General features: G+C 38.0%; 1 long non-coding RNA gene across 1 annotated transcript; it reads left to right on the top strand.

Moving 5' to 3' along the window:
• LOC110265545 lies at nt 3619-27079 on the top strand. Its single transcript, XR_002351696.1, has 3 exons — nt 3619-3659; nt 13200-13207; nt 26668-27079. It is a non-coding gene; the product is annotated as an uncharacterized LOC110265545 (long non-coding RNA).

Here is a 27448-nt window from a genome sequence, read left to right as displayed (position 1 = left end):
AACTCTAGACACCACTGGCTAGGGATTCTATCAAAGCTGAATCACAATCTGAAAGGTTCACCCAGTTAAGTGTCTGTGGTGTTTATGTATCCGGTGGTATAATAAACCCCAATCTTGTGCTTAATTTAGGGGATTTTATCACCTTTTATCACATTTATTCAATGAAATGGCATGGTTTCATGACTCTCTCCTAATTTGTGCTTAAGAGTGAAAACATTCTTTTTAGGCATTTAATTTGCTAATTTTAATTCACCTTTGATTCCACTAGAGGCCTTGATGCGTTTGTTAGTGAATTCAGGTTGAAAAGGATAGGAATGGATCAAAGGAGTGAAGAGAAAAGCATGCAAAATGGAGAATTCATGGAAAAACAAGGACTTGGAGTGCATACATCGATGCGCACGCGTCACAGACGCGCACGCGTGGAGATGAAGTCACATGGCGACGTGTACGCGTGGGAAGTAAAAATGCCAATTGACGCATACGCGTGACCCATGCGTAAGCGTCGCAGCTCGCACGTGACCTCATTAAAGTGAAAATGCTAGGGGCAATTTTTGAGCTTCCCAGGCCCAAATCCAACTCATTTCTGAGGTTATTACAGGCAGAATTCAAGAGGGGTCAAGGGGGGAAGCACATAGTTTAGTTTTCATCATGCTTTAGTTAGTTTCTAGAGAGAGAAGCTCTCTCTTCACTCTAAAATTAGGTTAGATGTAGATTAGGATTTCTTAGATCTAGGTTTAATTCATGCTTTGATTTACTTTTCCTTTCTAATTTCTTATTCCTTTACCTTTACTTTCCTAGTTTAGTATTTCACTCCTTGTATTTGTTTACTTTGTTGTTGATGCACTGTTGTTTCTTCTATTCTCCTTTAATACAATTTATGTTTGGTTTCTTTTGTTGTTGATTTGAGCTGTTGTTGTTAATTTCCTTGCAATTGGTAGTTGTAGATTTATATATCTTGCAATTTTATCTTGCTTTCCTTTTGTGCCTTCCGAGTGTTTGACAAAATGCTTGGAAGGATGTTAGAGTAGATTTTCATGTTCTTGGCTTGGGATGGTAACTTAGCTAAAATTGAGTTGCTAATGTCCAAGTGATTGATAATTGGTGTCCATTGACACTAGTTTTCACTAAGTCAATTAGTGAGTGGCTAAGACTTATGGATTGGGATTAATGTAGCTCCTTTGACTTTTCTTCACTTGTTAGAGGATGACTTAATGGGATTAATCCTTGCAATTATCATGTTGTGGTTAGTAACAAGGATAAAGATCCTTAACCATCAACCCTTGCCAAGATCTTTTTATTATTTGAGTTTCTATTTACTTTCTTGCAATTTACTTTTCTCGTCTCTTATTCAAAACCCCAAAAATACTTGTCCCATAACCAATAACATGAACACTTCCCTGCAATTCCTTGAGAGACGAACCAAGGTTCAAATACTTCGGTTATTTTTATTGGGGTTTGCACTTGTGACAAACTAATTTTTAATTGAGGATTATTTGTTGGTTTAGCACTATACTTGCAATGAGAATTTATTGGTAAAATTCTAGACCATACAAAATTTCTTCTCACCAAATGGCGCCGTTGCCGGGGAATTGCAATTGTGTGCCTTGTTATTTGTTATTATACATATGTTAATATTGTGAATAGATTGATTTTTGGATTACTTGTTAGTTTTTGCTAGTCTTAGGACTTTGTTTCATTATTTTTTATTAGCTTTTGATTTTGATTTCCTATTTTCACTATGAATTCTCACCTTTTTGCCTATGAGTTCGGTTACAACTATGTTGTGGGAAGTGGAGATTACAATGAGAACAAGCATCAAGGATGGAACAATCAAAGGTGGGAGGAGCCTCAAGCTTATGGACGACCTTCTTGGCAACAACCTCCTCCGGTCTCTTATAGGTATAATTCCACTCCTAATACATATCAATCTAATGGATGTGGTGATCCTCATTTTGGTTGTCAACAACCACCCCTATATGCCTATGAATCCCCTCTTCAACATAGCCCTCAACCATACTCACAAGCCCTTTTTCACCAAATACCTTCCTATGACCCTCATCCATCATATAACCAATCACCTTTACCACATCCTTGTGAACATTATGAGAGGAAACCTATAGAACCACCCACGTTCCAATATAATTACTCCCAATGACCACAAATTTCATACACACCACCTCCATATTTCCACCAAGAAGAACCACCTTTCTATTATGAACCCTTCCTCTCAAATAATGAACCCTCCTATCCACCCTAAGTCCCAATGGTTGATTCTCTCACTTTATTCCTTCAAAGGCAAGAAGAGATGAAAAGGGAGGTACTAGAATCCACGGCCACCTTAATCAAGGTAGTAAACACTTTAGCCTCCCGATACTCATGCACTCAAGGCACTTCCATTGCCAATTATGGAGAATCAATAGAAGAGTGTAGCATGAAGGAGAGATTAGAAACTCTGGTGGAGAATAAGGAGTGTGATTTTGTATTGGAGACATTGAAGGAAGCTATGATTGTTGAAGAAGTGGAAGAAATAGTTGAAGATTTAGGAGATGTTGAAAGTCCATGGGAATGTAGAATCATGGAACCTCCCTCAGTAAAGCTTAAATTTGATGTTGAAGAGGGTGTACAACCTCCAAAGCATATCATGGTTGGAGACTTTGAAGAGGTTTATCAAGAGATGGATGTGATCATTGATGAATCCTTATCTACAATTGAATCATATCCCATTGGACTTGAAATAGAGATTAAAGAAGAAGATGCACGACCTCCCATGCCCTTGGTAAGCAATGAAGAAGAGATTGAATTGGAATAAAGCTACCAATAGGAAGAGGTTGAAATTGAAGAAGCTTGCTTAGAGGTGGGGGTAATCAAAGAAGAATACAAGGGAGTGAAGCTTGTAAGGACATTGGAAATACCTCTCCCCAAGCCATCACCATCCATTATTTCATTCAAGTGGGTAAATATCTTATCCCTAAGCTTTATGATTTCACTTGAATATGGTTTGTTTGAGATAGATGGGCAACTTAGAGCTCTTTGTGGCTTTAAGAGCAAAAGGGAAATGGCTAGTGGTTGGCATTGTAAATCAAAGTTCATGATGGTTGCATGTTCAAGGCATAATAGCAAGGGTTGGTGTAGAATTAGATTGCTTGGGTCTAGGATGATGTTTGGTCGCTTGAGTGAGAATTCCAAGATTATGGCATCCAAATGGAATAATGATGATCAACTTGAAGACGAGTGTCAAAACAAAGTGTGGGACCCCGGATCGCACAAGGATAATCAATTTTGGGAGCTCATGGTTTATGAAGAACTCCCACAATGCTTGGAGCTATTAATTTTGAACGATGGAGCTTATTGGAGATTCAAGCACGCGTGCGCGTCATTTGGAGATTTTCATGGCAATGCGTGCGCGCACATGACGCGTATGCGTGAGAAGCGAGATTGCACGGCGACGCGTGCGCATACCTGACATGTACGCGTGACACGCGAAGATGACCATCGACGCGTACGCATGACTGACACGTACGCGTGACATGCGCCACGTGCAGAAAACACAGAAGATGCTGGGGGCAATTTTGGGCTGAGTTTGGACCAGTTTTCGGCCCAAAATCATAGACTGGAGCCAGGGGACAAGCAGAGACTCAACACACATTCTCATTCGCATAGTTTTTAGTTTAGTTTTGAATCAGGAGAGATATACCACTTCCTCTAGGTATTCTTCATATTCATAGTTTTAGAATTTTATGCTTTTGATTTGGATATTGAGAAGAGTTACTACCTCCGTTGAAGTTTCCATTATTCTAGTTCGTTTCCTTATTCCATTACTTTTTCAATTACTCATTAACCCTGTTCAGATAAGTATGTTTATGGTTTTGGAATTTATTAATGCAAAAAATTATTTTTACCTTTAATTAATTACTTTATTTGAATTTCTATGTCTTCTTTTCTTTCTCTTTGATCGTTTATTAAAATGGCATTTATATCAATGGAGTAGACTCCCAACTTGACTTGGGAGTTGATTAAAAGGGGACCCTTGAGTTGGAATACTCAAGTGTTGATTTTAATTGGAAATTGTTGGCCAATTCTCTAGTCACTAACGCTAATCCTTCCATAAGGAGAGGATTAGGACTTGTGAATAAGAGTTAGCTCAATTACTTGACTTTCCTTTATTCGTTAAGGGTTAACTAAGTAAAAACAACAACCTCTTACTATCACACTTGAGAAAATCCAACAGGGATAGAACTTCCGATTAATCTTCTCCCGGTCAAGGCTTTTATTTTAATTATATAAATTCTCTCGTTAATTTTCATTATTTTAATTAATTATTATTTGAATTCCCCGTTCTCCAACATTAAAATTTCTCAGAAAATTTCTGACTAATAAAATAGCACTCTTTTGTCAACTCGTTGGGAGACGACCTGGGATTTCTACTCCCAATATTTTTATTCTTAATTTGTGATAACCCTTTTAAATTGATAAACAGAATTTTCGTTGGTTAAGTACTGTACTTGCAATGCTGTTCTAAATATAAACTCTTAATTCCGAAATTTTCCGCGCGTCATGGGAGATACCCCACCATGATAAAATCTTTTCACTTTTCTCTGTTGTAAATATTGGTAAAATTAGTTTAATAAAATTAGTTTAATTTCATGTTTTGATTGGTTTGTTGAGTTTAGCTAGTAGTCTAGGATGTTAAATAAGGTTTTATGGTGTTTTAGTAGCTATTTGGAGGTTTGAAGTTCTTGGTTTGGTGCAAGAACTTGGAAAAATTTTGAAAAACAGAGCACAATACCACGCGTACGCGTCACCCATGCGTACCGTCACCCACGCGTACGCGTAACCCCAAGTTTTTCGCCAATCCACGCGCACGCGTCACTCACGCGTACTCGTGGATCCAAAATTTTCACCTCCCATACAAATTGCAGAGAGTTGTGTGAGTTTTAGGCTGGAATAGTGTGTTTCGCACAAGCCTACCCACGCGCACGCGTCACCTCACGTGTACACGTCACCCCTCTAATAACCCATCACGCGTACGCGTGACCCACGCGTACACGTCGCTCCCATTTCACCTCACCACGCGCATGCGTCATACCACACATACACGTGGATTTCCCTGTTTCACCACTCTTCTTTTCTCATCTTCTCTCTATTTCTTTCCTTCTTCTCTCTTCTCTTCTTTTCCCTCCTTTCTTCAACCATCATCCAACACTACCGTACACCATCAACTATTAGTTAGTTTAGTTAGTTAGCTATTTAGTTAGTTTAATTTTTGTTTAATTTTCTATTTTTTTTCATTATAAGTGTTGAATTATTAATCTTGTCTACTGTTTATTGCTGCTGATTACTAATAAGATGTTATTTTAACATCATTGTTGTTAATTTTCATTGTTGGATTTCTTTATTGAGGTTATACTTTGTTACTTGGTTTTGAATTTTTCATGCTTAACCTTTTCAGATACCAAGTACATGAGAATTGCCCTCAAGCTTCTTAAATCTTTTTGAATTGCATGATTTGGCCACCATGTGATTTGAACTCTTTTCTTTGATTAGGTAATTTCTTGATGGATGTTGTGCATTTATCTTAATGCATTGTGTTGCTTGATTATATGCATCCATATGTTATGCTTATGCCTTAATAACATGATTGACCATTAATTGTTTACTTATGTGCTTTACACATATTTGAAACTAGTCATTTTGGCATAATGTTTCTTTTGTAAAATTGGATTGGAAGCTCACCTAGGGACATCCTTTTGAAATTCTCAAGTTATATGGACCATGCTCGCTATGTGATTGATTTTTCATCTCTAGTTCTCTCTTACTACATTGTATAGCAGTCATGTTTCCCATCTTAGGTTCACTAGGTGAGGTGAGCCCAAATTCAAAGTGTGTCATTGATTGATGTGTAAGTCTCATGTATTACTTGGTCCATTAAGTTCTCTTGCACATCAATCAATGTCCATTCATTATCCAATTCACAATTGCTTGATCTTTTGCTTGAATACTTTCATGCTTCTTTATTGCTTATTTGGTTGTCTTAACCTACGAGTTTAGAGCATCTCAAGCACACTAGAATGAGTGAAGTGCATGTTTCTTTTTGTGTACCTGTGACATAGTTTTTATGCTAGTGTGTGTGTCTGTTCTAAACCGCGCACAACTTAGAATGCACATTTACTTTTATCCATGTCGCACATTGGGTCACTCACTTCATTCTAGTGATTATTACCTCATTCCAACAATATAGGCTTCCTTGCTTTTACATTTACTTTTCTTACTATCCTGTCTTCTATCTTCAGGATGAGTCATTATAAGCAAAAAATGGAAGCGGGACAAAGAACACGCAGCACCGGTTGATCCACCAGTTGAAGGTGGCAATCCGTATCGTCGCCGTACCCCCTTGCTCATCTTTGAATGCACTGAGGACGGTTGCAAAATTTTAAGCGTGGGGAGGTCGTCCGATCGCTCAGCGTTTTTGGATGAAAAATTTCTAATCCCAACACTTTTGCATTTTATTTTTAGGTCTTCTAGGATTTTTAGTTGCATTTTCTTATTTTTACACACACATATATATATATATATAATAAGTTTAGTCAAAATAATAAAATTTATCAAGAAATCTATCTATAGGGCACCCCAATTAATTTGAGTAAAAAAATTTTTTTCATGGAACTTGCTTGAATTATACATTGTGGGACATGTTTTTGAGCTAAGAACACAAGCATGTGAGTTTTGAGCCTAATTGCGTGGTTACATCATATAATCACTGATAAACCCCATTTTTAGGGTTTATCTTATGTTGAATTTAGAGGGTTTTGTCAAATTTTCTCCTATTTATTCACTAAAATAGCATGGTTTTGTAAATTCTCCTTTAATTGTGCTTAAGAGTGAAAACATGCTTTTTAGGTCTTAAAATAGCTAAATTTAATTTACCTTGATTCCATTAGATGCCTTGATATGTTTGTTAAGTGATTTTAGGTTTAGGAGGCAACGATTGGATTGAGGGAATGAAGAAAAATCATGTAGAAATGGAGAACTCATGAAGAAATGAAGGAATCGTAAAGTTGTCAATCCTGACCTCTTCGTACTTAATCAATCATAACATGAGCTACAGAGATCCAAATGAGATGGTTCTAGTTGTGTTGGAAAGCTAACATCCGGGGCTTCAAAATGATATAAAATTTGCCATAGTTGCCTGGCATTTAGGGATGCGTACGCGTGATGTACCCATACACGTGGGCAGCTGCACGTGACTCACTAAAGGCAACTCATGGACAGCGATTTCTGAAGCATTTTGGGCCCAATCTAACTCATTTCTGATGCTATTTAACCCAAGGATTGAAGAGGGAATGGGGCAAGGAGTTACCAATTAGTTTTAGTTTGAGTTTTAGAGGGAAAGTTAGTTTCTAGAGAGAGAAGCTCTCTCTTCTCTCTAGAATTAGGATTAGGTTAGATCTAGATTAGGATTTCTTAGATCTAGGTTAATTTCATACTTTGATTTACTTTTCCTTTATCAAGTCTTGTTCCTCTACTTCTCCTCTCTCTAGTTTTGCATTTAATTCTTGTAATTCTCTACTTTTATGTTGATGCACTTTTGTTCGTCTATTTTTTCTTTAATGCAAATCATGTTTTGATTTCCTTCATTATTGATTTGCTTTATTGTTGTTGATTCTTCACAATTGAGTAGTATAGATTTACTTTCCTTACAATTTTACTATGCTTTCCTTTTATGCCTTCCAAGTGCTTGATAAAATGCTTGGTTGGATTGTAGAATAGATTTTTCTCCTCTTGGCTTTGGTAGAGTAATTAGTGACTCTTGAGTTATCTAATTCTTTTGTTAATTGTTAATTAGAAGTTGCTAATTGACTTGAATGCCACTAAAGCTAGTCTTACATTATGATTTGGCTAGGACTTGTGGAATCGAGTTAATTCATCCACTTGACTTTCCCTCATAGTTAGAGGTTAACTAAGTAGGAGCAATGGACAATTCTCATCACAATTAATAAGGATAAGTGGATAACTAGGATAGGACTTCTAATTCTCATACTTTTCCAAGAGCTTTTCTAGTTGTTAGTTTATTTCCTTTTCTATTTACATTTCTTGTCTATTGATGCCAGGGCATTTTGGCTAGTTTCACTGACCTTTTCTTTACTGTTTTTAAGGTAGTTTCATGCATTTTCTTGGAAAATAAGCTAGTTTTGGGTAGATATTCACTTACATCTTGATTCAAGCATACATTGTGCACTTTACATGATTTCATGAGAATTTTGCATGAATTATATGATAAATTGGATGATGCACGATCCCATGATTAAGAGCAAGACTTTGATGCACTTTGTTTGATTGATTTCAGGCCAAAAGAAGAAGAGAAGAAGGCACGTTAGTGGCTACGTTAGTTACACTAACGTGGGCACTAACGTGGAAGGAAGGAAAGCCCCAACGTTAGTGAGAAAAGTTAGTGGCATTAACTTTGAAGAAAGGAAATGGAGCCAACGTTAGTGACACTTAACATTATCACTAACGTTGGACCAAGCTCATAAGTGGCCACGTTAGTTGCCACGTTAACTTAGTTAACGTGGCCTCTAACGTTAAGAAGTAAAGGGGAAGCCAACGTTAGTGACATTCAACTTTATCACTAACGTTGGCCAAGTCACAATAAGCCACGTTAACTCCCACGTTAACCTAGTTAACGTGGAAGCTAACGTGACGAAACAAGGTGGTCGACAACATTAGTGACACCAAACATTGTCACTAACGTTGGAAGGAACCCACACAAGCCCCAATAAGCCACGTTAACGCCCACGTTAACCTAGTTAACGTGGAAGCTAACGTGAAGAAGGGAGGTGATCGCCAACGTTAGTGACACCCAACATTGTCACTAACGTTGGGATGAGCCCACACAAGCCACTATGAGCTACGTTAACTCCCACGTTAACTTAGTTAACGTGGTGGTTAACATGGGCAAAAGTCCCACCTGGCAGCCTGACCATGCCTTCTTCAAACACGCATAACTTGAGCCACAAAACTCCAAATGAGGTGATTCCAGTGGCATTGGAAAGTAGGATTCCAGAGCTTTCCAAGCATATATAGCACTATATGGTTGACACTAAATTTGAGGGAGAAAACCTGCCCCGAAAGTGCAAAGATGAACATGGTATCAACATGTAGTAAGGCCAGCTGACCTCTTCACCTTCCAAGAAGTGTAACTCGAGTTGTAGAGCTCCAAATGATGCGCTTCCAAAGTCATTGAAAAGTAGACATCTAGGGCTTTCCAACAATATATAATAGTATGGGGTGGACACTAAGTTTAAGCTTTAGAAACTGGCAATAATGAAGCCCTGATCGCTAGCGTTATTGGCACTCAAGTTTTTCATTAACGCTGGCAACTATGCCAGCGACCATGTCCACTTCAAAAGAGCATAACTTGAGCTACAGAGGTCCAATTAAGGTGATTCCAGTTGCGTTAGAAAGCTGACATTCAGAGCTTTCCAACGATATGTAATACTCTATAGTGGGCATGAAATTAGAGAACAAACAAGAGACATCTTTTAAGCCCCAAAAACACCAACTGGGTAGCAAGTGCAACTTTAGCCACAATAACTTTAGCACTAACGCCACACTTGTAGCGTTAGTGTGGCTAACTTTAGCACTAACTTTAGCACCTGGACCTCAACTTGACTCACTCTCTCTCAAGCCCACTTCAAAGCTCAAGCAAGCAAGCCCACAATTGTCAACCAATCAAGACCACAAGAAGCATCTAGAATAGAAATTTTCATTTAATTGTAATTTTCTTTTAATTTAATTTTGTAATTTAGGAGAGCCTATATAAAGGCCTTAGTCTTTACATTGAAAAGAAGCTTGGAAAGGGGGGACAATTCTGGAATGGGGAAATTGAAGAGGGGTCTTCGGACTCCCTCCCATCACACACTTTTCCTTCTCTTTCTTTTAGTTGTAATTTTCATTTATGAATGTTAAATTTTCAATTTCAGTTTGAATCTTCATCTTTACTTTTCTGCACTTTCTTTCTTTTCTATTTTTGTAGAGCAATGATCAACTAACTCTTTACATTGGATTAGAGAGCTCTATTGTGATTCAATGGATTAAGTGTAGTTCTTATTCTTCTTCTTCTTTCTTTCCTCTTGATTTTACTAGAGGGCTTTCGATCTTCATCCAATTGGGTAGTTATCTTGGAAAAGAAACTATTCATACTTGGATCTCTTCTGAACCTTGAAAGAGGAATGAAGAGATCATGCAAGAAATGCTTTCTCATGCTGGACCAAATTGGGTGTGGATGGATATGTGACTGTAATCCTTCCAACACTTGATTTGGGAAATGCATGTGGTATAATCAGTGACCATACTTCATCTCTTCTCATGAGCAATTGACCAAGGAATTGGCTATTGATCAAGATTTGAGAGATCGAATTACAAGGAATTGTAATTCGATCACTTAAGATTGCCAAGGAGATCAATGAATGCATTGATTGAGGAAGAGATGAGAATGAACTTGATCTGGAGGATTGCAATATCTCTTGATCCCAATGTTCATTTTATTTTTAGTTCTTACATTTACTTTTCTTGCTATTTTACTTTTCTACACTTTATAGTTTTTCTTTTACATTCATGTTATTTACACTTCCTGCTGCTCATCATTCAAATCTGAACCGTCTAACTAGGATAATCAATTAACCATTGATTGCTTAATCCGTTAATCTCTGTGGGATTCGACCTCACTCTTTTGTGAGTTATTACTTGACGACAATTCGGTACACTTGCCGAAGGGAAATTTGTTATGAGACAAGTTTTCCGTGCATCATCTATTATCTCAAAATCCCCAAACATACTTCATAACCAATAACAAGAACACTTTATTGCAATTCCTAGGGAGAACGACCCGAGGTTTGAATACTTTGGTTATTAATATTAGGGGTTTGTACTTGTGACAAACAAATTTTTGTATGAAGGGATTATTGTTGGTTTAGAAACTATACTTGCAACGAGATTTCATTTGTGAAATTCTATACCATCAATTTTTCACTCATCAATCACTTATTTTCGTTCTTGTGTGCATTATTCTCCTTCTATGATTGTAATCTTTGATTTATTTGATTCTTTATGGCCATTATTCCATGTATATATACATTTATATAATTGAGGTCATTGTTTCAATTAGCTCACTTACACAAATAGCCTTACCTCTTATGCTCCATTGTTAGCCAACTTTGAGCCTATGATAAACTCACTTGTTCTTAATTTTAGCACATTACAAGCCTTAAAGTGAAAAATAATAAATGTCCTTAATTTGGATCATTGATTAGCTTAGGCTAGTGAGTGTATGTATCATTCAAGTGTGGGGAAACTTGGGACAATGGTTGAGAAAAAGGTGTGTGTTGTATCTTCATTGAAAATCATGGGAATTGTGTACATACTCATGTGTTAATTAAATGTAAAACCATATGCATTGATACTTTTGTATATACTTTATTGTGAAAAAGAAAAAAAATATATATACAAAATAAAGAAAAAAAATATATACCAAAAGAAAAAAAATAGAAAAGAAAGAAAAAGAAAAGAAATAAAAAGGGGACAAAATGCCCCAAAGTGAAGTCCAGTAATAATCAATGCATATGAGTTGTGATCAAAATGAGAATGCATGACTATGTGAAGAAGTGAGGATTATGGGTAGTTAGGTTAGCATTTAAATTGTATAGGTTGTTATATAAGTTAGGTGGGAAGTTTAAGTTAATCAAAGATTCAAATTTCAAGTCCACTTGACCATATGCATCCTTACCATGACCCTAGCCCCATTACAACCTATGGGAAGTGCTCATGATATTTGTACGCATGCATGAAATAATTGTTGATTGTTAGATGAAAAATAAATCTTAGAAATCATGATTTGGGGAGAATTGAGTGAATCAACCCTATATACTTGAGTGACTAGAACGGATACACATCCGGTGAGGGTTCGATCGCTCAATTATATGTTTTCACCCATGGTCATCTTTTCTTGCAAGTTTGTGAACTATTTTTAATAACTCAATTCAATTGTGGGTTGATTTGATTGCTTTTGCTTTAGCCATTGTACTCATATATGTATTCTTGGGGATTGATTTATTTTGACCAAGTAGTTGCATTCATTTGGATAGTTTGCATTTAGATAGGTTGCATTTAGGTAGTTTACATTGAATAAATATTGATACCCTTTGTCTCTTTCTTGGTTTAACATGAGGACATGCTTGGTTTAAGTGTGTGGAGATTTGATAAACCCCAATTTGTGGTTTATCTTGTGCTTAATTTAGGGGATTTTATCACTTTTTCTCACATTTATCCAATGAAATGGCATGGTTTCATGACCCTCTCCTAATTTGTGCTTAAGAGTGAAAAAAAGATTTTTAGGCGTTTAATTTGCTAATTTTAATTCACTTTTGATTCCACTAGATGTCTTGATGCATTTGTTAGTGAATTCAGGTTGAAAAGGCTAGGAATGGATCAAAGGAGTTAAGAGAAAAGCATGCAAAATGGAGAATTCATGGAAAAACAAGGATTTGGAGTGCATACATCGACACGCACGCACACGCGTGGAGAAGAAGTCGCATAGAGACATGTACATGTGACGTGACGCATATGCCTGGGAAGTAAAAATGCCAATTGACGCGTACGCATGACCCATGCGTATGCGTCGCAGGTCGCACGTGACCTCATTAAAGTGAAAATGCTGGGGGCAATTTCTGAGCTTCCCAGGCCCAAATCCAACTCATTTCTGAGGCTATTACATGCAGAATTCAAGAGGGGTTAAGGGGGAGAGCACATAGTTTAGTTTTCATCATGCTTTAGTTAGTTTCTAGAGAGAGAAGCTCTCTCTTCTCTCTAGAATTAGGTTAGATGTAGATTAGGATTTCTCAAATCTAGGTTTAATTCATGCTTTGATTCACTTTTCCTTTCTAATTTCTTGTTCCTTTACTTTTACGTTCTTAGTTTAGAATTTCCCTCCTTGTATTTGTTTACTTTGTTGTTAATGCACTCTTGTTTCTTCTATTCTCCTTTAATACAATTTATGTTTGGTTTCTTTTATTGTTGATTTGAGTTGTTGTTGTTAATTTCCTTGCAATTGGTAGTTGTAGATTTATATTTCTTGCAATTTTATCTTGCTTTCCTTTTGTGCCTTCCAAGTGTTTGACAAAATGCTTGGAAGGATGTTAGAGTAGATTTTTGTGTTCTTGGCTTGGGATGGTAACTTAGGTGAAATTGAGTTGCTAATGTCCAAATGATTGATAATTGGTATCCATTGACACTAGCTTTCACTAAGTCAATTAGTGAGTGGCTAGGACTTATGGATTAGGATTAATGTAGCTCATTTGACTTTCCTTCAGTTGTTAGAGGATGACTTAATGGGATTAATCCTTGCAATTATCATGTTGTGCTTAGTAACAAGGATAAAGATCCTTAACCATCAACCCTTGCTAAGACTTTTTTATTATTTGAGTTTCCATTTACTTTCTTGCAATTTACTTTTCTCGTCTCTTATTCAAAACCCCAAAAATACTTGTCCCATAACCAATAACATGAACACTTCCCTGCAATTCCTTGAGAGACGACCCGAGATTTAAATACTTCGGTTATTTTTATTGGGGTTTGCACTTGTGACAAACTAATTTTTGATTGAGAATTGTTTGTTGGTTTAGAACTATACTTGCAACGAGAATTTAATGGTAAAATTCTAGACCATACAAAATTTCTTCTCATAATGGTAATACTGGAAAACAAAGCGCTTAGGGTCATGACCAAGACTCAAAAGAAGTTGTGTTCAAGAATTAAAAAGAGCTAAACTAAGAGAGTCAATAATACCATCTAGATTCTAAGTTCCTAAAGATGCCAGCACTTATGAGCTTCAAAGGAAAGTGAGATGCCAAAACTATTCAGAAGTGAATAACCACTAGTCCCGCTCATCTAATTGAAACTGAGCTTCATTGAAAACTCTGAGATTTATTGTATCCTTCTCTTCTTTTTAATTCTACTTTTTTTTTGGTTGCTTGGAGAGAAGCAACAGTTTAAGTTTTGTGTTCTGATGAGTGGATATTTTATATGCTTTTTGGCATCATTTTCATATAGTTTTTGTTATGTTTTGTTTAAGTTTTCTTATATTTTCCTTGGTTTTAATGCAAAATTTACATTTTTGGATTCTACTTTGAGTTTGTGTGTTTTATGATGATTTCAGGCATTTTCTGGCTGAAATTGAGGAGTTTTGGCAAAGTCCAATTCAGAGGCAAGGAAAGTGTAGCAGATGCTGTTAGAATCTGACCTTTGTGCATTCAAACGAGCATTTCTAGAGCTACATAGGTCTGAATAACGCGTTCGAAATGGCGTCTGAAAGCTAACGTCCAAAGCTTTCTAGCAATATACAATGGTCTATATTTTTCTTCGAAGGAGCCTGCCCATTTTGGGCGTTGAACGCCAAGGAGCTATGCCCTAGCTGTGGCATTCATTGCCCCAAAGGAGACCCAGAGTTGGCGTTGAACGCCAACCACCCCCTAATGGGAATTTAACACCCACCAAGTGCAGAAGGCAGCATATTTCACTTCCCATTCCTCAAAGTGGACACCAAGCTCAGCCCAAGTACTCAACCAAAGTTGGCCCAAGGATGGATTTCGCGCCTCTAGTCTATTCTATCATAATTTTGTACTTCTTAGTTACTAGGTTATTATATATAGAACAAATATCACCCTTGTTAGAGATCTTTGCCCATTCAAATTTACATTACTACTTTCTGTATAGTATGAGCAACTGAACCTCCTAGGTTAAGGTTAGGAGCTCTGCTGATTCTTATGGATTAATAATATCACTTTTCTATTTCAGTCTATGCTTGATTCCATTCTAAGATGTATCTTCGTTCTTCATCCTAATGAATTGGGAGTGTAACATGACCGTCATCCGTATTCTACATCGGTTCTTGCAAGTCCTTGACGGGATAGTATTGAACCACAAGCTTCATTATACATATCTTAGACGGCTAATCCATGACTTTGTTGGGGACTTGGAAACATCAGTTTAGCTGAAGTACGGGGCGATTAGGGCCTTTGTGGTATAAGCTAGAATCATGAAGCAACATTCTCTGATCTAGAAGATCCGACCTTGTCTGTGACGTTTTGAGTAGGATCACCAAGGGAAAGGACCGCAGGAGTGTCACCCCCGTTCAGATTGGATGACCACTGACCTGGCATTTGATCTAAAGAAGAGTTAAATTGTAATTGGGTTTATTGTTGGTTGTCTCTCTAGTCATTAACGCTAATCTTTCCTAAGGGAGAGGATTAGAACTTGTGAATAGAAGTAGACTTCCAACTTACTTGACTTTCCTTTGCTTGGTAAAGGATAACTAAGTAGAAGCAACCTTCAATTATCAATTGATCTTGATAGAAATCCAACAAGGATAGAACTTCTAATTAATCTACTCCCGGTCAAGGCCTTTATTTGAATTATATAAATTCTCTTATTTATTTTTCTGTTTCTCAAACTCAAAATTTCCTGGAAAACCTCTGACCAATAAGCTGCATTCTTTCCTGCAACTCGTTGGGAGACGACGTGGGATTCATACTCCCAGTAATTTTATTCTAATTTTGTGACAACCCTTCTAAATTGATAAATGGATTTTTGGTTGGTTAAGAACTGTACTTGCAACGTATCTCTAACATTAATTTCTTAATCTACCAATTTCCGCCACGTCAATTTTTGGCGCCGTTGCGGGGGAGTTGCAATAGTGTGCTAACTTATTGGTTGGAATTTATTTATTTGCATTTTATTTTATTTTGTTTTATTACCATGAGCTGCATGTTTCTCTCGTTGAATGATACGTTCATTGCCTGATCCGAGTTTAGTCCCATTTGATCCTGAAATTGAAAGAACTCTTTCACATATTAGACGGACTCGACGTCGGTTTGCCTCTGAGGGTGGTGAAGTGATTATTATCGATTCACCAATCTCATCTGAGGGTGAATTTGAACCGCCATCTGAGAGCGAAATAAGCTCATTTAATACTGACTCAGTTGATTCACGTGCAGGTGACATGGTAGCACCAAGGAGGGTTACTCTCTAGGAAGCTGGAGCACCAGATTTTACATTGCAGCCGTATCAAGTGCATCACCCAACTGTGGCTGAAGACTTTGAACTAAAGACTGCACTAATCAACTTGTTGCCCAAGTTTCATGGCTTACCCGCTATACAAGCTCTCATCTCTCAGATGGGATCATCCAATACTTCTAACACTCAACATGCAAGCTCCAGTAGAATTCCTTCTCAACCCTTACCCAATCCAAAGGGTGGCATCAATGCCATCACCCTAAGGTCCAGAACCACATTGCAAGAGAGGAATTAGGAGGAGCAAAACCCACCCGAACACGCCCCAGCTGAAGAGGTGATGGAGGTAGAAGATGCTGAAGAGAAAGAGGACGTACAAGACATAATTGAAGAAGAAGAAGCTCAACCACAGAAAGAAGCACCAAAGGATGCAGACGTTGTAGAAAATGCCCTTCCTATTCCATTTCCACAAATTGCAAGGAAGCTCAGAAAGTAGATGGAACTTGATCCCAAAATGGTAGAAATATTCAAAAAGGTTGAGGTAACTGTTTCCCTTTTTGATGTTATTCAACAGGTACCTAAATATGCGAAGTTTCTAAAGGATTTATGTATACATAAATATAAAATTAATAAATTAGAAACTATTCCTTTAGGTAGTTCTATATCTGCTTTAATGGGAGGTATACCTGAAAAATGTAGTGATCCAGGTCCGTGTATGGTTAACTGTACCATTGGAGGTGTGATATTTTCTCACTGCATGTGTGATTTAGAAGCGTGTGTTAGTATAATGCCTTTGTCTATATATGATACCTTGAGGCTCCCTCCCTTAAAAAGGTCGGTAGCTCATTTTGTGTTAGCTGATAAAAGCATTATTACAGTGGTTGGATTGCTGAAGATGTATTAATGAGCATTAAGGGACTCACATTTTCCATTGACTTCTACATTCTGGAAATGCCCCCTAATGACTCAGGAAGGCCATCATCGATCCTGCTTGGAAGACCATTCCTGAGGACTTCAAAGTTCAAGCTGGATGCATTCTCAAGAACTTACTCCTTTGAGATAGATGGCAGAATAGTGAAGTTCAGCTTAAATGAAGCTATGAAGCACCATCTGAAAGATCATTCTATCTCCCAGTGTGACATCATTGATGAACCTGAGCAGAAATTAAAATTAAAGCCCCTCCCTCCACACCTCAAGTATACTTAACTTGAGGACAAGCAGAAGTTTCCAGTTATCATTGTAAGGGAACTCACTTCTCAACAAGAAGAACAGCTACTCAGTGTGCTGAGAAAACATAAGAAAGTAATTAGATAGAGCCTAGCAGATATAGTAGGCATCAATCGTCAAGTTTCTGAGCACAGAATATTCTTAGAAGAGGGAGCAAAGCCTGTCCATCAACCTCAAAGAAGATTGAATCCCACCATCTTAGAAGTTGTCAAGAAAGAAGTGACCAGGCTACTTGAAGCAGATATCATTTACCCCATCTCATATAGCGAATGGGTCAGTCCAGTACAAGTAGTGCCCAAGAAGTCCAGAGTCACAATAATAAGAAATGAGCATGGAGAGCTTCTGACAACTAGAGTGCAGAATTCATGGAGAGTTTACATTGACTATAGGTGTCTCAACCAAGCCACTCGCAAGGATCATTACCCCTTGCCATTCATTGATCAGATGCTTGATCGCCTATCAGGTAAATCCCATTATTGCTTTTTAGATGGTTATACAGGCTATTTTAAATTCATATAGCTCCTGAAGATTAGGAAAAGACTACTTTCACATGTCCTTTTGGAACTTATGCTTATAAGAGAATGCCCTTTGGCTTATGCAATGCACCAGCTTCTTTCCAAAGGTGCATGATGAGTCTTTTCTTTGACCTTATTGAGAACTGTATGGAGGTTTTTATGGATGATTTTAGCGTATATGGTGATTCATTTAATCTTTGCTTGGATAGTTTATCTAGAGTGTTAGATAGATGTGTTAGTATGAACCTTGTATTGAATTATGAAAAATGTCACTTTATGGTAAAACAAGGGATTGTACTAGGGCATGTTGTGTCTAATACTGTCATTTCTGTAGATCCATTAAAGGTGGACGTTATTTCCAGTTTACCTTACCCCTCCTCCGTGAGGGAAGTCCGTTCGTTCCTTGGCCATGCAGGTTTTTACAGGAGATTTATTAAGGACTTCAGTAAGGTAGCATTGCCTTTATCCAGATTGCTGCAGAAAGATATTGAGTTCGAGTTCAGTGAAAGCTGCATGCAAGCATTTGATAAGCTGAAGACCGCCTTGACTCAAGCTCCAATTGTGAGAGGACCAGACTGGAGCCAGCCATTTGAAATTACGTGTGATGCTTCCAATCATGCAGTAGGAGCGGCGCTGGCTCAGTACGAAGGTAAGGATCCTTTTGTAATTGCTTATGCGTCTAAGACTTTAGACGCTGCTCAGTCTAATTACACTACTACTAAAAAAGAGCTTCTTGCTATTGTTTTTGCTCTGGATAAATTCCGAGCCTATTTACTTGGTACCAAAGTAGTAGTGTACTCAGACCATGCAGCTCTAAAATATTTATTAGCTAAAAAGGAGTCTAAACCAAGGATTATACGTTGGATACTGCTACTACAAGAATTTGATTTGGAAATTAAGGGTAGGAGTGGTAACCAGAATCTAGTGGCAGACGACTTGAGTCGCCTTGAGCACATTAAGGATGAATTTACTCCTATAGATGATAATTTCCCATTTGATAACCTACAAGAAGTATCTGAAGTAGTCCCTTGGTATGCACCTGTAGCTAATTATCTAGTTAGCCACACTTTTCCTCCAAATTTTACTAAGCATCAAAGAAACAAGCTGAAAAGCGAGTCCAAATATTATATATGGGATGATCCATATTTATGGAGATGTGGTGCTGACCAGGTAATTAGACGGTATGTGCCTCAGTCAGAATTCCAGTCCATTTTAGAGGCCTGCCACTCATCTGAGAGTGGAGGACATTTTGGCTTTCAAAGAACAGCTAGAAAAATTCTAGAATATGGATTCTGGTGGCCTACTCTTTTTAAAGACACTGCTGAATTCTGTAAATCTTGTTCCCCTTGGCAAAGATTTGGTAATATATCCAAGAAGGATGAGATGCCTCAACAGATTATGCTTTTCTGTGAAATTTTTGATGTTTGGGGCATTGACTTCATGGGTCCATTTCCAAATTCTAATGGTTATTTTTATATACTGTTAGCTGTAGATTACGTCTCTAAATGGGTGGAAGCAATTTCTATCCGTACTGATGATTCTAACACTGTTGTTTCCTTTGTTAGAAACCATATTATCTGTCGCTTTGGATCACCATGAGCAATCGTGAGCGATCAAGGCACCCACTTTTGTAACAGGAGACTAACAGGATTACTGAAAAAGTATGGGATAATTCATAAAGTTGCAACAGCCTACCATCCCCAAACTAATGGGCAAGCCAAGGTGTCTAACAGAGAAATAAAGCGTATATTGCAGAAGATAGTCAAATGGTGCATGAAATTGTGATCATCAACAATGGCGCCAACAACTTGGCGCTCTCAAACGTGAATCACCCTTTGTCACAACTTCGCACAACTAACCAGCAAGTGCACTGGGTCATCCAAGTAATAAACCTTACGTGAGTAAGGGTCGATCCCACGGAGATTGTCGGCCTGAAGCAAGCTATGATCACCTTGAAAATCTCAGTCAGGCGGATTCAGATAGTTATTGAGTTTTGATAATTAAAACATAATTAAAATGTAAAAGAAGGATAGAGATACTTATGTAATTCATTCGTGAGAATTTCAGATAAGCATATAGAGATGCTTTCGTTCCTCCTGAACCTCTGCTTTCCTGCTCTATTCATCCAACCATTCTTACTCCTTTCCATGGCAAGCTTTATGTAGGGCATCACCGTTATCAATGGCTACATCCCATCCTCTCTGTCAAAATGGTCCAATGCGCTGTCACTGCATGGCTAATCATCTGTCGGTTCTCGATCATACTAGAATAGGATTTACTATCCTTTTGCGTCTATCACTATGCCCAGCACTCGCGAGTTTGAAGCTCATCACAGCCATCCCTTCCCAGATCCTACTCGGAATACCACAAACAAGGTTTAGACTTTCCGGATCTCAGGAATGGCCATCCCTGGGTTCTAACTTATACCACGAAGACTCTAATATCTCGGACTCGGTCCTCTGTATTAGATATCTAAGAGATACTCATTCTAGCTTGTTTGCATGTAGAACGGAAGTGTTTGTCAGGCACGCATTCATAAGTGAGAATGATGATGAGCGTCACATAATCATCACATTCATCATGTTCTTGGGTGCGAATGAACATCTTAGAATAGGAATAAGCTTGAATTGAATAGAAAAACAATAGTACTTTGCATTAATTCATGAGGAACAGCGGAGCTTCACACCTAAATCTATGGTGTGTAGAAACTCTACCGTTGAAAATACATAAGTGATAATAGAGTTCATTGGTCTCGGCCCCAGATGGGAACTGGAGTAACCAAGTCTCTGAATACAATAATAAAAAGTCCTATTTACGCTAAACTAGTTACTAGGGTTTACAGAAATGAGTAAATGATGCAGAAATCCACTTTCGGGGCCCACTTGGTGTGTGCTTGGGCTGAGCATTGAGATTTACATGTGTAGAGGCTTCTTTTGGAGTTGAACGCCAGTTTGTAACCTGTTTCTGGCGTTTAACTCCACTTTGCAACCTGTTTCTGGCGTTTAACTCCAGAATGCAACATGGAACTGGCATTGAACGCCAGTTTTCGTCGTCTAAACTCAGACAAAGTATGGACTATTATATATTGCTGGAAAGCCCTAGATGTCTACTTTCCAACGCAATTGAGAGTACGCCATTTGGAGTTCTGTAGCTCCAGAAAATCCACTTTGAGTGAAGGGAGGTCAGAATCCAACAGCATCTGCAGTCCTTCTTCAACCTCTGAATCTGATTTTTGCTCAAGTCCCTCAATTTCAGCCAGAAAATACCTGAAATCATAGAAAAATACACAGAATCATAGTAAAGTCCAAAAATGTGATTTTTAATTAAAAACTAATAAAAATATACTAAAAACTGACTAAATCATACTGAAAACTATGTAAAAACAATGCCAAAAAGCGTATAAATTATCCGCTCATCATCAAACCTCATAGAAGAGACTGGAGCACCAGACTACAAGATGCACTCTGGGCATACAAAATAGCATACAAGACACCCATTGGGATGAGTCCCTTCCGCTTAGTTTACGGAAAGGCCTGTCACCTCCCAGTTGAGGTAGAGCACAAAGCCTTTTGGGCAGTGAAAGAATGCAACATGGGATTTGAGAAAGCCGGAGCTGAAAGGAATTAGAAAGCCTTCGCCTAGAAGCTTATGAGAACTCCAAGCTGTACAAGGAGAAGATGAAGGTTGTGCATGATAAGCACATCAAGAGGAGAGAGTTCCAACCTGGGGACTTAGTCCTCCTTTACAACTCTAGACTGAGGCTCATGCCAGGCAAGTTGAGATCAATATAGGAAGGTCCATATAGAGTAGAAAAGGCTGAGCCATACAGAGTTTTCCACCTGAGTCATCCTTCAAGCTCTGAATTCATCAAAGTCAATGGACATCACTTAAAGCTATATCATGGTGAGAAGATGAAGAAAAACAAGGAGCTAGAGATCTTCCTCTTGGAGGATCCACCAACAGCAGAAGACTGAGCTAGTGGAGCGTCCAACTTAAGGACGTTAAAGCAAAGTGATAGGTGGGAGACAACCCACCATGGTATGATCGTTCCATCTCATTCTTAGTTTTATTTCTACTTTAATTTTTTCATTATAACTCTTCTCATCATCCCTGCATATAGCTGCTTATAGTTTGCATGAGCATTCTGCATTTAAAAAAAATGCACGCAACGCGACAGCGTCACTGACGCGTCCGCGTCACAGGTGCATAAGAAAGAAAAGATAATTGAACAGAGAGTCATGCGAAAGCGTGGCTGGAGGCGTGCCTTAGGCACAAATATGCCCACGCGACAGCGTCAACCACGCATTCACGTCATTTACGAACTAGCCTCCCCACGCGTCTGCGAAATCAACGTAAATGGATGTAAGGCAGTAAGTTGGGCTGGAATGGGGCTGGACCCATGCTGGAAGCACAAGCCCACTCATGCGAACGCGTGCCCCACATGTCCGCGTCATTTTTCAAAGTATAGCCATTCACGCGATCGCGTCAACCACGCGACTGTGGCACCCTAAAATTTGGCAAAAAGAGTTTCGAACAGAGAGTTACGCGAACGTGAGGCTGCCCTCGCGCCAATCGCACCAATCAACTCTCGCGACCGCGTGCCCCATGCGTCCGTGTCATTTAGCAATCGCGCCAACCGCGCGAAAGCGTGATCCACACGTCCGCATCACATGCGGCACACAGAATATCCAGATCAGCTAAAATATCTTATCTTTTCTTCTCCAAATCCTTATTTTTCTTATCCTTTCTTATTTCTTTCTTCTTCCTTCTTCCTCCTTACTTCTTTCTTACTTTCTCCTACTTTCTTTTTCACCACCATTATCAAGGTTTTTATTTTCTTCTCTCCCTCTTTACTTTTACATTATTATTCTTATTTTTATTATGTTTTCTTCTTCTTTTTCTTTTTACTTTCTTTATCTATAGTTTCTTTTTCTTTTTCTTTCTTTCTTTTTACTCCTTTTAATTGGTGTTAAAAATTTATTTCGGTCTTTAGTTTCTATATTTTGCTTGTGGATTATCATGGATCTGTTTGACAATTAATATTACATTTTTAAAGGGGTACTTGCATGTTCTATTTTATATTTTCAAGAACATATTTACCATGCATGCTATGTATTTGTGAAAAAGCCCGTATGGCATCATGCAATACTTTTATGTTATCCTACTACCTTAATGCCAGTTTTTAACAAAATTCTTTTTATAATTTATTGATTAAAATATTATTGTTAATACAAATAGATTGTTAGTTTGAATGATGTGGTAATCTAACTTGGACATTGTATGCTTGATCTATGCTACTCATGCCTTTGCCGGCATGCCAATAAACATCTTGCATTCAATTGCCATCACATGCACTTGCTATATTACCATGAATGAGCTTTCACATGTAGTCATGACCATGTGTTAACGTCATCATTATTTACCGTGCATTGATTATCACATATCCTGTTCTCTTTCTTGCTCTAACCCTTAATTTTACAAAAGTTCCTTTCTTTTTTCTTTTTCAGGATGGCCACCAAGAAAGAAAAGGAGAAAGCTACTCCCAAACCACCAGCAAGGAGAGGAAAAAAAAGATCATTAGTGGCAGAGCCATCTTCAACAGCAGTAAAGCCCTCAACAAAAAGAATAAAGAGGATCATCAAGGTCGATGAGAAAAGATAAGGCCTTCCCAGCAAAGGACATTGCGCAGTTTCCTAACCGCTACTGTGAGCAGATGTTCCCTATCCTGGCAGAGAGGAATTACAACAATGAGTATCTTCTTATTCTCCCGACCAACATTGCTACCTTTGTTGAGCCGCAAATTGAACGAAGACAATGGGGATTTCTACGGAGACAGTCACGGCAGGTTAATCTTTCATGGGTCGTAGAATTCTACTCCAACTTTTAAATGCCAACCATGCACTCTGTCTATGTCCGTCAGAAACAAGTCTCCATAACTGAAGAGGCCATTCAGCAAGCTTTAGATCTTTCCCCTACTCCAGAAGGATTGGACGCATTCCAAGAAGCCTCACTCAAGTGCCAGACATACCAATTTGACTGGGACGCCATTCTCAGAGTTATCGCACAACCTGGCAACAGATGGATCTACGGATACCATCGATCTCGACCCAAAGGGATATCGGCTTTAGCACTTACCTTGGATGCTCGAGTATGGGCACAGATCATGTCCCATTATGTATTTCCGAGCACTCACGAGTCCTCCTTCACTACAGACATGGCTGTTTTACTCTGGTGTATCCTTACAGACCAGCACCTAAACTTACCAAGACACATTCGGAATGCAATAGGACACATACAAATTGCGGGCAACCTACCTTTTTCCGCCTTGGTTTGAGATCTCGTCTCAGCAGCCGGAGTCTCCTACAGGGCTGGGGACACCAAAGCCATGCTTCTATGGGATGATCAGTACGTTCCTAACGGGAAATATATCAGACCACCAGCAGCCACTACAAGCCAGCCTACGGAACCGGCTGAAGATATTCCTCCATTAGCACCACAAGCTCCTACAACAAACCAATTGCTCCATCAGATACTTGAAAGGTTGGATCGGCAGGAACACAAAGTAAAGTTAAGAGAGCGTCGAAACAGGCGCCGATTCACATACCTCAAGGAGCTACTTATGGGAAACTACAAAGACCCAGACACCTCGGACTCCACTTCATTTACCAGCACAGGGAACCATGACGGTCCCGATGGTGGAGATACTGCTACCAGACCCCTCTGTTCCTGACAGATGGTACCGAGGATAGTTCAAAGCCTTAAGTGTGGGGAGGTCGGTCAGTACCTGGCTTCTGGAGGTAATTTCTCTTCCTTAACACTAATAAAATATCATATTTAGTTAGTTTTTCTTTTGTAGAATAGGATAGATTGCATAGTAATAGGTTAATTGTATGCATGTTCTACTTGGTTGAAAAGATAATAAGCTTCTTCTAAGACCCTATTTTTTGAAAAATTTCACTAATTTTAATCAAAACTTTTATGTTAAATTTGCTTGAAGTTGTATTTGGAACATAGTTTAAAAAGCCAAGAACACACAACCTGTGAGATTTTGAGCCTAAGTACATGGTTACATTATCTAACCATAAATATTTTATTCTTGTGTGTTTACTTCTCTATGATTGTAATCTATATTTTGTTTCATCCTATATGTCCAATGCTTAATATATTTATATGCTTGCATATGATTGAGGCCATTATTTATTTAGCTCACTTATTCGAAATAAGCCTACCCTTTAAATTACCTTTGTTAACCACTTTGAGCCTTTTAAAATTCCATTTGTTCTATATTTTACCACATTACTAGCCTTAAGCGGAAAAATAATTATATATCCCAATTGAATCTTTGGTTAGCTTAAGATAGAAATTATGTGTTAACTGAGTATGGGAAGATTGTGGGAACAAGGGTTAATAAGGGAATGTGTCATGATAAAATAATGGGAATTTGGGTACCTACTCATGTGAAACTAAAAAAATTAAAAATCTATGTGCATTGAGAAGCTATGTTTATTTTCATGTTCAAAAAAAAATCCAAAAATATTAAATAAATAAATAAGGGGACAAAATTACCCCAATGCTAAGTTGAAGTTCAAAGATCAATGCATATGTGATAAAATTAAAATAAAGGTTGATGCATGAGTATGGAATGTGAAAGGAAAATTTTGGGTAGCTAGGTATGAAATTTGAAGCTGTATAGAATATATATATGTGTTAGGTGAAAGCTTAGGTTAATTAAAGATTCAATTTATAAGCTTACTTAGCCATATATGTACCCTTACCCTTACCTTAGCCCTATTACAACCTTAAAAAGACCTTATGATGTTTACATTGGTATATTAAATGTTGTTGATTGGTTAGGTATAGAACAAAATTTAGAAAGCATGAATAGAGAAGAGTAGAGTGATTAACCCTAGACACTTGAGAGATTAGAGTGATATACACTACCAATGAGGGTTCAATGCTTAAATTCTATGTTCCCTGCTTTTATGAGCTACCTTTTTGCATTTTAATCAGTTCTTATTGTATAAGAATTGAATTAGTGGAATTTGATTTATAATTGTCTTGAAGAACTTACTTACTTTTAACCAAGTGGACAAGAATCATATAGTTGCATTCATATATATATATATATATATATATGTTGCATTGCATTGCATTGCATTGCATGAGTTTTACGTGTTCCCACTCATTTACTTTATCTCCTTCAACTAAGCATGAGGACATGCTAATGTTTAAGTGTGGGGAGGTTGATAAACCGTTATTTTATGATTTATATTGTGTTTTATTGTGTGGTTTTATCAAGTCTTCACCCACTTATTTATATGATTTGCATGTATTTACAATTCCTTACCAAATTTGTTCTATGGTTGAAAACTTGCTTCTTAGAGATCTTTTAATTATGTATTTTAATTCTCCTCTATACCATTCGATGCCGTGATCTGCGTGTTAAGTGTCTCAGGTTTCATAGGGCAGAAATGGCTTAGAGAATAGAGAGGAAGCTTGCAAAAATGGAAGGAACACAAGAAATTAAGGATATGACCAGTGAGAAGCAACGCGGACGCATGGCTCACGCGACCGCGTGAAATGGAGAAATCGAAGTGACGCGCTCGCGTGCCTGATGCGAATGCGTGGATTGGAAACTGCACGAGTGACGCGAACGCGTGGACGACGCGTACGCGTGGCAAGGAAAAATGCTGAACGACGCGCACGCGTGGACGACACGTACGCGTGACATGCGCGATCTGCAGAGTTAACAGAATTCGCTGGGGGCGATTTTGGGCCGTATTTTGACCCATTTTTCGGCCCAGAAACACAGACTAGAGCCAGGGAACATGCAGAGACTCAAGAGGAGAACGCATTAGGATAGTTTTGAGTTTTTAGATCTGATTTTACTCCTCCTCTAGGTTTTCTCTCTACACATTTATAGTTCTTAGAATTTTGCTTTATTCCTTTTTGGATTAGGATATTGAGAAGAGTTATTACCTCTGCCAAGACTTCATCATTCTAATTTGTTTCCTTACTTTTTACCTACTCTTTCACATCCTTAATTTATTCAGAGTTACAATTGGATTATTTTTATAATTTATTAATACAAGAACCATTTTTATTTTTAATTGATCTTTTTGATTATTGATTATCATGTCTTTCTTTATTTTCCTTTTTAATTTCGTGAAGTTTACATTTATGATAATGGAGTAATTCCCTAACTTGATTGGGAGTTGATTGAAAGGAGAACCTTGAGTTGGATTACTCAAGAGTTAAATTGTAATTGGGTTTATTGTTGGTTGTCTCTCTAGTCATTAACGCTAATCCTTCCCAAGGGAGAGGATTAGAACTTGTGAGTAGAAGTAGACTTCCAACTTACATGATTTTCCTTTGCTTGGTAAAGGATAACTAAGTAGAAGCAACCTTCAATTATCAATTGATCTTGAGAGAAACCTAACAAGGATAGAACTTCCAATTAATCTACTCCCGGTCAAGGCCTTTATTTGAATTATATAAATTCTCTTATTTATTTTTCTGTTTCTCAAACTCAAAATTTCCTAGAAAACCTCTGACCAATAAGCTGCATTCTTTCCTACAACTCATTGGCAGACGACCTGGTATTCATACTCCCAGTAATTTTATTCTAATTTTGTGACAACCCT

This window comes from Arachis ipaensis, chromosome B08 (genome assembly GCF_000816755.2).
Source record: "Arachis ipaensis cultivar K30076 chromosome B08, Araip1.1, whole genome shotgun sequence".
Taxonomy (NCBI): domain Eukaryota; kingdom Viridiplantae; phylum Streptophyta; class Magnoliopsida; order Fabales; family Fabaceae; genus Arachis; species Arachis ipaensis.
Note: the sequence above shows the minus strand (reverse complement) of the source record. Positions and strands in the feature narration are given on the sequence as shown.